Raw genomic sequence first — 12,509 nt, forward strand, 5'->3', positions numbered from 1 at the left:
AGGGCATTTACACTGTTTGATTAAAAATATTTGGTAATCTGGCCTGCAGAGGACCCAGTCACCGCTGTTGCCCTGGGTGCGCCTTGCTTCTCGCTGGCATTCCCCCCTGCTGTCGCTGCAGGCACCAAAGCACCACAGCCTCCAGCCACATCATGTTTATAGCCATTGGAGTTGCTAAACATGTTGCTCTTGCTTTTGCGCAAGTTATAAGTCCATTGTTTTGTGGGCACTTTACCTGGCATAACAAGCTGTGCGAAAAAAACAGCACCAAAGACCTCCAAATCTTATTAGATCACTTTGTTCTTGCTTAGCTCTATACCCGGCACCTTACAAAAGACTTTACAGAACCATGACAACAAGCCACAGCGACTAAGCCCAACAACAAGGGACACGCTGCTTCTATAATCAATGAGAAAAAATGAAAGTAACATAAAATAAATCTAATCAAGCTGTGCCCCAAGTATAACTCACAGGCTTACAAGTACTTACAAGTGCATTACAAGTAAATGTGCATCAACAAAGTTGCCGGATCAATATGGTGTGCCCTACTATGTGTCTGCAAATTGTCTGCTTACTGCTGACTTGCTTGCAGTAGGGTGCAGTAAGGTGCAGGGAGCAGGGAGGCAGACTGCACAGCTGCCTAAATACAGCCAAGCAACTCACCACTGGCACAGCCGCTGCTTACAGCCACAGCCACAGCTTACAGTTTACAGTTTACAGCAACAGCACCGAGGCTCTCTGCTCAATGCCTCGACGTCCGTCTGTGCTCTGATCGCCAATACAACCCCTGAGGCTCCGGGAAAGCTCGAGGAAAGAACCTCAGGGCGTCTCTCACCAAACGTCAAGCCATGCGGTAATCACAGGGAATCAAAACACACGCTGGCATAGCATGGTCCAGCCATTTCCCAACATATTGTTGCCAGTGCATCGAACATCGAGGAATTGGTTCCTATCACCACTAGTGTTGCAGGTTCTGCACATCGACTGCTGCAGACCAGAGCCAAAGTGTTGATGGGGTGCTGACTCTAGCCTAATTGTAAGGAAACTACAGTCTGACCCAGATGTACCCCGAATATTTTCAGGAGTTGTCTTCCATGCTGAGAAGTTTCAGTCCAGCCAACGTGTCCAATGCGATATGCGCCAGTTGCTTTCTGTAGAATGGCTCATACACAATGGCTACCTGTGACCCACTATCCAGTAACACTTGTGCATACTGGCCAATAATGGTAACTTTCACAGTGGCTGGGGTCCTAAGAGCCTTTCAGGTACTCCCCAAGATGTTCGGCTGCTGCACTTGCTGGTGGTGAGACTACAGGTTGATTCTCAGATGACTTGCCCACTGGTGTGTCACTACAGCCGTAGGCCCATCTGGTGGCACAGACTTGTTGTTCTCTGTCTTTACTTGGTCAGAGCGCAATAATTGTGAAGATTCAGGTGCTCTGTGTCTGGTTCTCGCTGGCATTTCCACCATTGCACGTGTTGGAGTGTTCAAGGCCTGGAGCCTCTCAGTGACATTGATGTGATCCATCGGGTTTGTGCACATACGGAAGGTGTTGCTCTTCTGCCCACGTAAGTGACAGAACTGCCAGGGCTGGAGCGGTTGGGTTCTCCATTGGTTTTCTCGGGGTATCTGTGACTCTTGATGGTGTCATGGAGGGCCTTTGTTGCTGCTGCACTGCCTGGATGGTGTGGCACAATTCCTCCACTTGATGTCTCGGGTCATACTCTGGGGCTGTATTTGGGGACACTAATTGACTAGCAGTAGGCTATACACTGTGTCCTCCATTTCACCTTCCAGAGTATGCACCTCCCAGACCAGTTCATCTAAAGAAGGCGGTTTCTGGGCCGCTCTTGGAACCGTAGATGCAGAGGCATAAGTGGCAGTGACCTTTCTCTGCGCATCAATTGTTGCAGCCTGACCAGGCTGTTTGGCTCAATCCCCTTCCACTGGAAAGCCACCTGAAGAATCGTCTCAGTCCTGGCCAGATATTCTGAGAGCCTTTCACCTGGTAGGAGGCGGGTGGAGAATTACTTAGCCATTAGCTATGCCCTGGATTCCATGGCTACAAAGAGTCCATCCAGTATATATATATATATATATATATGATATTGTTCACTGAGGTGTCTGGATGCAGGGCACAGAGCACCTTGATGACTCATCGAAAGACCTTGTAGATTCTCAATGACTTGTGGCCTCTTCTGCCTGTCAGGAACTTACCATCTTGTTGGTCTGGCCCTCTCAAATATAGTATTTCTCTTCACCTCTCAGGGTAGATTTCTCCCCTGAGAATGGTCTCAGGCCGACATAGTGGTCATGCTCGCATAGTGTGTCGATGGCCTCATGAGTGCAGTAGGTGTACATTTTGCATGGTGTTTGTGTGTGCAAGGGCAGGTTAGGTAGTAGCTTGTGTTCCCCCAAAGTGAGTGAGTAGCTAGTTGATGTGTGATGCACAAAGTGGAAAGTAGACTGGTGAGCAGGTTAGTGATGGATGCAAATAATGAAGAAGCTGTGTATAACAAGGCATAACCTGGCATAACAAGGCGTGCAACTGCATGATTTAGATAGCGGAAAGACATCCAAAGGAAACAATTCAAAAATAAAGGTATCAAGGATTTTATTAAACCTGATACTAATTTAATATATCAAACAAATCATGATTAAATCTGCACTTGTAATAACAATTTACATAGCAGGAAACAACTTTTATTAAAAAAGACACATCTATATAATAAAAATCATCTTATTCAATCATCCAAGCATACAACCTCATCCATCCATTTAGACAAACCATTCATACTAAACACCAATCAATATACGACATAAAATCTATAAGAAAATTCATCATAATTAATTTATCTGAAAGATTTATAGAAAGAACATGAAATCAATTTGACGGGCCACAGCAGATGACATCAGTGGCCTAGGCAATTAAGATGGGTCCCAGAGTTTTCTGACCACGACCTCATCTTAGTCCAAACTCGACCGGTTTCGACGTATATACTTTAGTGTAGTGACGTCTTCATCAGGAGTAACAAAAATATATTCTAACATCAAGAAAGAAAGAAAATCACAGATAATACATATCAATGTGTGAAGCCCTTGTACTTGGACAAAAAACATATAACATCCATAATAAAAATATCTATAGCGGAACAATAGGTAATAATATACAAGAGCCTGCTACCAACCCGGGAAAAGTTCCAGGATGGACCTGAAGTGTCTGGCAGAAAGTAGTGCTACCCTCTTGTATTGGTGTCTCCGAGAGGCAGATAAGAGCCAGGCCATAGACAGAATCAATGCTACAGATATACAAATGTACACATAAATTTCACAAGGTCAATATGTCGATCCTCCACTACAGCGGCCCACGGACAGGACACGAGAGTCACATACTTAAGATAAAACTAAAGAATATTAACTAACCTTCATTCATGCAATGGAAGGCTGTGCGTCTCTTCCTTAAATTGTACGCTGTGTTCACTTATATTAAACAATAGCTTCTCCGTAGAGGTTCCTGCAGATAGCGAAGTGTGTGGACGCCAACGTTCTTCTCGAGAATGTCCAAACGCTCGTTCAACCAGCGGTCATAAATTTGGAGGTGACTCCCCGAATCCAGGGTTGGCTGCACCTGATGTTATATGGGCCTAAACACAACACAAGAGTTTGAGTATGTGAGAGACCGATTGTTCTTACAATTATATTATTGGCTACACCCAAAGTGAATTACTTCCAATTGAAAATAAATTGATGAATTAATACCACAATTGTGACTAAACAAATACGGCTTACTGAAAAGCTTGCTATTTAGAGAATTTCAAAAAGGTAGGGCGAAACATGTTTGGGGATGCTTGTGGTCTCGTGCAGAAGGGATGTGGCCTAGCAGTTCGGGCTGGACTGCCCCTTTTGGGGTGGGGCCAAGCCTGATTTGCATATGGTCTTTCCCCTTCTGTAATGGCTTGGCAGGCGAAGAACCGTGGTCTGGAGGGTTGCCCAGAGCATTGCCAGTGGTTAAGATTAATTCTAAACCTTCCAGCCATTACCTCTTTGTTTTTGCTTTGTCACCCCGAGTGGGACGGGTATGCCCAGACGTGGGTCCCGTGCCTGCTGGGCCTAGAGACCCAAGCTACTCCTCACTGATGAGCCCCAACAAGGACGAAACATGTTTGGGGATGCTTGTGGTCTCGTGCAGAAGGGATGTCGCCTAGCAGTTCGGGCTGGACTGCCCCTTTTGGGGTGGGGCCAAGCCTGATTTGCATATGGTCTTTCCCCTTCTGTAATGGCTTGGCAGGTGAAGAACGGTGGTCTGGAGGGTTGCCCAGAGCATTGCCAGTGGTTAAGATTCATTCTAAACCTTCCAGCCATCACCTCTTTGTTTTTGCTACATCAGCCCAAAGCCACAATTCTTTTCAAATGCAACATGATAACATTTCCTGCCAACGTGCTGCATTTGAAAAGAATTATTCTTTGGAATTTGGCGTGAAGGAATTTAGACGTGGCTGCAATTTCAGCCACGTCCAAACGTCCCTCGCGCCAAATCGGTGGCCCCAGAAAGGCTCCCGCGCCAAAATGGGCACGCCGAACTGGCCGCTGCGGCAAATTGGCCATGCCAAAGAGGCCCGCGCTGAAACAGTCCCGACCAACATCGCAGAAATAAATTAATTAATCGGGTCCACGGACCGACAAACATTGTCCAAATAAATAAATAAACCAGGCCGTGGCCTGTAATTGCCTCTGGTGCCCCCTTGCAGAGGGCACCAGTGGTAGTAACAGTCCTGCACACGTCCTGCTCCTCTGCCACGGCCTTATTTATTTATTTGGACAATGTTTTTCGGGTCCGTGGACCCGATTAATTTATTTATTTCCGCGATGTTGGTCGGGACCAACATTGCACAAATAAATAAATTATTCGGATCCACGGAACTGACAAACATTGTCCAAATAAATAAATAAATAAGGCCGTGGCTGAGGCCTGTCACTGCCTCTGGGGCCCCCTTGTAGGGGGCACCAGAGGCTGTAACAGTCCTGCCCACGCCCTGATCCTCTGCCATGGCTTTGTTTATTTATTTATTTAGACAATGTTTTTCGGATCCGTGGACTCTATTAATGTATTTATTTCCGCAATGTTGGGACCAACATTTCAGAAATAAATTAATTAATCAGGTCCACGGACCCGACAAACATTGTCCAAATAAATAAATAAACCAGGCCGTGGCTGAGGCCTGTAACTGCCACTGGTGCCCCCTAAAGATTCTTGTACATTTATATTAACAGTCCGACCATACAACTATGTAATTATTGCACATGTATATTAACCGGGAAAACAATTTTAAACATGAAAACAAAAAGGATCGAGAAATGTGTACATTCATCTGTTCCTGTTTTTGTATTTTGATTCTTTTCTGCTGATTTGATGGACAATGCTGGGGATTGGGCCCAAGCTTTCATCATTAGTGTTGAAGCTTCTGTTTGCTCTGCATGTGCTAACTTTGGCAGTCCCCCAAGGTTTTGCTGGCTTTTAGTAGCCTTGCTGGTTTTTCTGCACATGTAGGCTTTTTCCAATCTCACCCTGAAATATGCAACTGCATTTGTACTGCTCTGTCATCAGTAACCCATATGGCTACCTCTGCAGATCTACTCCATTTTGTCCCAGGTTGACTCTCCGACACCCTGCATTCCCCGCCCCGGCGAGTGTGTTGGGTCAAAGGCTGCTGGCCTCTCCTACCTCTGCACCCACAGTGGGCTTCATCAGCCTCGTCTAGCAGCCTGGGCCACAGCGCATGGGCCTCTGATCTCCAAACCACCATTGGGCCTCTTCTTCTCCAGGGGTTTCCAGGCTTCATGTGCAGTACTTCTCCAAAGCTCCCCGGCCATGACATCTACTTCTAGAGGGCGTGTTTCCATCTCTGCAATTCTTTGTCAAGGACTTTGGTCAGCAAATCTGTTCTCTGCGGCTCCCCTAGTACACTGGTAACACTCACCTTAGTTTTCAGAAGAACGGCAAGCTACCTAATGACGTTGTCGTGTTAAAGTCTATGGAAACACATGTAAGACTAACTAAAAGTACATGACAATTGTACTTACCTATGAAATTGTACTGAATGCCTGTTTAGGCAGGGGGATTGTGATTTATAGGGACACTGCTCAGATGTGTAACACTCCCAGTCTATACTCATTAAAGGACTTTGCAAATGTTCTAATGCTTTTAAAGGCTCCTAAAGTAACTTAAACATTTGACTAATCTGTGAAGGTGTGTGCTACTAATTAAACATTGCGTTGTGTGTCTTTTGTTACTATTTTATAATGCTTGTGACTGTTTTAAGCATGTACCCGAACTGACTATTTCTTGATGTTGACTTTATAATAAAGAGTATACTTTCTAATAAATATACTGTATATGTTTGCCCTTATTGTGTGCAAATGTGTGATCCTCTGCGCTTTAGGGATCCATGTGATTTGGTCGCATCCCAATTGCTGGAATCCCATTTCACCATATCTTCGTCCCTGTGTTGTATTTTAACCCAAAATGCAGTGTAAAGCCCCACCCCATCACATTCCCTGCCACCTCGCCCTTCTATATGCCGCACCTCTACCCACTATCTACATATTTGCAGTAATAAACACAGTTAAAAATTTGCTCTTTTTTGATATTGTGATGTATTTATACTGATGTGAATACAAATCTGCAAATAAAAAATAAAATAAATAAACATTGTATTTAAATTGGGCAGTTGGGATGCGACCAAAGTAGCTGGGGCCCACTTTAGTACCACCTTTTTCCCTACGAAATGTGAAGCCAGAGTGCGCGCTACCATTGTGAGAGTAACTTGTGGAAACGCTGTACTTACGCTCCAGGTTGGTCGCTGCAACACCATGAGCCTTATGAAAGATCTAGCCGTATTCCTGCTTCTAATAGAACCACTTCATCACTATCAGAGACTTTGCACGGCTATAACCTACCACTGTTACATGGACCTTGAAATATGACACTGCTTGCCTGTAAGTCTGGGGTTGGTGTTTCCCTGCATTGTCAAGAAATGGAGAGCTTCATATTATTGATCACTGAGCTGTAGTGGAGCAAGGAAGAGGGGAGGGACGTTGTTTATTGTTCCATACTCCAACTGAGGTATTCCACAAAATACTTTGCACCCGGGCAAAAGTGGACAAAGTGATTCTGCTTCAGGTTTCTGTTTTAAGAAGTGGGGCAAACTGATATTATCACATTGAAGGGAGGAGCAGAATTGCTTGCTCGTACTGACTGGCCAAAAATGGTAAAAAATCTAATTGATATATTGTCAGTGCAAAAACCTTCTGGAATATGTCCAAGACTAAGTTTGAGGAAAAAAACCTGCCGGCGCTGTCTTTATCCTGTAGAAGAAATAGATGGTTGGGAATGGATTTGATTTTTGTCACCATAGTAATCTGATCAATACCCTGCAAACACGACCCACGGCTACAGACAGGGGGAGCATTAACCAATACTGGCAACCCAAGAGGCCTCAGGGCACATGATCCCCGGTAGATGGGGACCCTGCACAAGAAACCCAGGGAGGCACCCAAAACCCTAACTTAATCATCTATAGCACGGGGCCGGGGGCAGGCCATCACAACCTCTCATGCCCACAAACTGCTAGAAAGCTGCAGAGGAAAGTTACCAACCTATGCAGTATATATCGATTAAAATGTCACATAATGTCCAACACACAGGACTTGCAGAGATGAAGAGCACAGAAGTCCAAAGCAACGAGGTAACGAAATCCCCACTAACCCAACTCTAAACCCTACATTTCTGCATGCACTTCTCTAACGCAAGCATACACAACCACATCTCTGCAGAGCAATCTGCACGCACCTCACAACAATGCAACAACAAACAAACAACACATAGCCACACACAACAGCAAATGGGAATTGCACCGACCTGTAAATCGCACCTAAGCTCAGCAAACAGTACAACCCGAAATGAACCTGTCAACAGGACATCACAACTCTCACTCTACCAATTCCCTCTATACCCTGCAAACCCCCCTCCACACGCTCCTTTTCAGATCTGCCAGAGCACCAGGGGACCACTCCGGTGGTGATAGTGCACGTGCAAATGCCCTTTAACATTAACATTAACATAGTTCAAAAGTTGCATGATATCGATGATATCACAAAGTAGCGTTCATTTTCTAATTTCTTCCTCTTTGGCTTGTACCCTTGGATAATATATTTGTGAAATCATGCAGACAGCAGAGCCTTCGCTGTCTAGCACAATTCCTGAATGCCATTTGGATGCTGAGCATTGGAGAAACGTCTTAATGCTGGCATTACGGCACCCTTTCGCTCCAGTCTTTCTCTAGCACCTGCCAATAACCGCATTAGTCAACGCTGGCAGGCACCATTTGCAAAGCTGCGTGAGCTCATTAGGATACTTTGTATTGTTTTTGAGAAGTCGTCAATGCCTTCCGGGTTTGATCGCATTAATTGACTCAGGAGAGAGAAAAACACAACTGCAACAAAGCAAAACATACGCAGCCGAAGACTGGGAACCAGGGGAGGTCTGCAGGGAGACAGAGCCACTGCAAAGCGTTGTGCCACACTGGCCTGACCCATTGCAATGGTTCCAGTAGGACCCCCACTTGTGCCCGTCTTCTTTTGGCACCCTTATCCGCCACCTGTTGACTGGCATGCAGATGTTTTCGAAGCAGAAAGGCAATACATGATACTATTAATGAAGGAGGGTCAGGACTATTTTCTCTGCTGGAATAGCAATCATTTAAAAACATTGTTAAACAAGGCCTATTTGTCATGATGCCTACCCCCGGGGACCCAGACCAAGTCCAGCAACCCCGGAAGCAGGCATCAAGTTACCCCAAGCAAACCCAACAACCCCGGCTAGGGGCTATTTGGGTGCAGTCCTGGCGCCTATGGCGCCAGGCTCATATGGAGAGTCAGTCCTGGCGCCATAGGCGCCAGGCTAATAGATTAAAACGTACCTGATGCAGACCATGCTGCAAACTTACCTGATGCTGACCATGCTGCAAGAGCTCCAAGCCAAACGAGGCTTGGAAGGGACTATTTTACCTAGGGACTATTTTTTACTTGGGTGGGGCTGAGGAGGAATACTTACCTGGGACTACTTTGGAGGCATTTAATCCACGCCCGAAGAGCAGCACATGCTTCGCGTTATTCTGCATCCAGCAGCGTAACGCTCATCGTGCCTGCAAGTCTGCATCCAGTCTTCTGCCACGCCCGCCTCGAGTTTGGAGCTCCTAGAAAAAGGGAGAAAGAAGGAGAAAAGCTTAGAACAAGAGCAATATCTTTGATCCTTACCTGAATTCCCGATCCATCGCGCTTTCGAGCTGGAAGAAAGAAGTTATTTTATGCGCGTCGCCCCGCCTGCTGCAGCGCTGCGCTGAACTCACCGGCCTTCGCAGCATCTTCACATTTCACCGCATCTTCCTGCATGTTACCGCCGCACTCCGGCACCTAAGGAGAAGACAAGAACAGCAAGGTGAGCCAAGGGAATACACAGAGGAATACCCCCATAGACTTACCTGATTTTACCACCGGGGGTACTATTCTTCTTCACAGGTCGGCGCAGCTTCCACTGCATCCTAGCCGAACCCCGGCCCTCAAGGGGAAACAAAAGGACAGCAAGGTGAAACAAGGGACTAACAAGGGGAACCCTCCTCACCACAAAAGACTTACCTAATTTTACCGCCGGAGGCATTTTTCCCCGAGACTTCATACTTTCTCTCAGCACCTGAATAAGGGAGAAAGCAACAGGTTAACTATGGACATTATTTTATCGAACTGTGTTGGATAATACAAATCCTTACCAGAACATTACCGGTTGCCACGAGGAACTCTTCAGTAGGGTCAAGCTGCAACCTGCAAGGAATCGGACAAGAGTGAAAGTCAGGCATTTGAACTCTTACAAACTACATACTTACGGCGTCTTGCCAGGAATATCAGAGTCAATATTGTCCTGGAACTCACCAATTCCTTTGAGCCAGTGAAGAAACTGGTTATCTATGTGCCCCTGCGTTCAATGCAGGATGCAGAGCTCATCTTTTCAAATCATTAGGTGAGACTATAAGAGGGAACATCCAAGGTGATCATTGGGGAGAACAGCAGTTTGGGGGGATTTACGCTCAACTCCACGATTGGTTAATTCCCTTTCTCTACTTACAGAAGAATATTCCTACGGGCCAAGCGAAGGAAGCTAGGTGGGCCAGTCCAGTCCGTCATCTCGGCTCTATGCGTCACATTGGTGGAGACTGCAGCAGTACAGTCCAGATTGACGCCTCTGGGGGAGCCAGGTGAGCGTAACAGAACGCGAAGCCTACCCACAAATTCCCACCCGGGCGTTATGGATACCTCAGAGACTGACCAATTGGCCCAACTACTAGGGGAATTGAGGTCTGAAGTGCATTCCGCCCGTCAAGAAACCAATGCTCTTAGGAGAGAACTGATTTTGTCAAAGGAGCGAACTGATGATCTTGCTAGGCAACTATTGCAAAGCCAGGCTGGACACGCACCCCTACCTGGTTCCGGGGGAAATCCGGCTCCTGTGTTATTGAGTAACCCTGTGCAAATTAACCTACCAGGACATATTCCATTAGCCCCACCCGAACGCTTTGCCGGAGATCCCAAAAGGTTTGCCGTGTTTATGAACCAATGCCGTTTACACTTTTTATGCAGACCTGGAGCCTTCCCAAACGATCAAGCCAAGGTACCCTTTGTATTGTCATATCTCAGGGGCAGTGCAGCTGATTGGTCAATTCCACTAGTTACTCAGGATGACCCAATTCTTCGGGATTTTCAGGGCTTTCAAACTAGCATGGAAAGACTATTTGCCCGGCACTCCCAAGGACAGGCCCTGGATAACAAACTTTTGTCCCTACGACAGGGTAACCAGGACCTTCTATCCTACATTGCGACCTTTAATAGGTTAACAGTGGAAACTGGATGGCCTGAGGCAAAACGAATCACGTTATTTCGTCGAGGGCTTCGAGGAGAACTCAAGGATGTCTTGCCTCAAGTCGTGAACCCACCTCAAGACTGCGCTGAATATATAGACTTAGTGGTCCAGTTAGATCACAGACTTCAGAACAGAAAGGCTGATCGAGCCAAGTTTGAAAATCGGGTGTTGGTCAAAACCCACGCTAACCCCAAAGGAGCAGATGCATCACAACCCATGCAAATCGGAAGGGTTAAAGGACCCTTAACCCAGAAGGAAAGAGAAAGGAGACGGCAAATGCAATTGTGTCTATATTGTGGAACCTCTGGACATTTTCTACGGAATTGCCCTGTAAAACCACCCAAGAAGGTGGTAGGAGCTGCTGATAAGAGCCATATGGAGTCAGACTCGGGAAACGACCACGCCCAACAAGCGTAGAGGTCCGCTTGCCGAGCTTGAAGAAGGATGCTCAGAACTCGCATTTCATCATACCAATGGTCCTCGTAGATCCAGGGCAGCCTTCGGGCATGCACTCAGTAAGGGCATACATTGATAGCGGGGCCATAGGAAACTATGTGGACTATGAATTGGCTTCCAGGATGAATCTACCTCTCTGCTGAAAAACCACCTCAGATGTCATCACCACAGTCGATGGAACTGAAATTGCCTCCAGGCCTGTAACTCATTCCACAGCAGAGATGACACTATTGGGTCAGGATGGGCATCGAGAGACTATTATGTTTGATCTAATCAAAGCCCCACAGTTCCAAATAATACTGGGGATACCTTGGTTGGAAACACATAATCCTTGTATTGATTGGCGAGAGAAGAGAATAACCTTCCCGGATTATGCACAAACCTGTTACCCAAAGAAAAATCAGAACGCAGGCCTGGCCACAGTAACCACAGCAGTCATGCAACTACCTCCAGAATACCAAAAATTCCAGGATGTCTTCCAAAAGGAGCAGGCAAACACCTTACCTCCTCACAGATGGCACGATTGTCAAATCGATCTCAGACCCGGTGCACAACCCCCTTGTAGCAGGATCTATGCCCTTACGGAACCTGAAAACCTTCACCTACGACAATACTTAGACCAGTACCTTGCCAATGGCTTTATTCGCCCATCCAAGTCCCCTGCATCTTCAGCTTTGTTCTTCGTACCCAAAAAGGAAGGTGACCTCAGAACATGCATAGACTACCGCGCATTGAACCAGATAACTGTTAAGAACCGATACCCGTTGCCTCTGATCCCTGAACTACTAGACCAAGTGAAGGACGCTTGTATATACACTAAATTAGATCTCTGGGGGGCATACCATCTGGTATGTGTAAAAGAGGGCGACGAATGGAAGACTGCTTTCCGCACTAAGTATGGGTTATTCGAATACCAGGTGATGCCTTTCGGGTTGTGCAATGCACCAGCAGCCTTCCAATACTTCATGAACAATGCCCTTTGTGAACTCCTTGACGTTTGTGTTCTCGTGTATATCGATGATATTCTAGTATACTCCTCTTCAGTATCTGACCATGTGAAGCAAGTCCGAGCAGCCCTTGAAA

At 46.3% G+C, this 12,509-nt stretch overlaps 1 long non-coding RNA gene across 1 annotated transcript; it reads right to left on the minus strand.

Moving 5' to 3' along the window:
• Nucleotides 1–2,598: 2,598 nt before the first annotated feature.
• Nucleotides 2,599–3,777, minus strand: LOC138568584 (uncharacterized). Its single transcript, XR_011302955.1, has 2 exons — nucleotides 3,425–3,777; nucleotides 2,599–3,045 (listed from the first exon to the last, which is right to left on the minus strand). It is a non-coding gene; the product is annotated as an uncharacterized lncRNA (long non-coding RNA).
• Nucleotides 3,778–12,509: the final 8,732 nt, after the last annotated feature.

The sequence above is a fragment of the Ambystoma mexicanum genome, chromosome 1p, assembly GCF_040938575.1.
Source record: "Ambystoma mexicanum isolate Mex_15411 chromosome 1p, UKY_AmexF1_1, whole genome shotgun sequence".
NCBI classification, from domain to species: Eukaryota; Metazoa; Chordata; class Amphibia; order Caudata; family Ambystomatidae; genus Ambystoma; species Ambystoma mexicanum.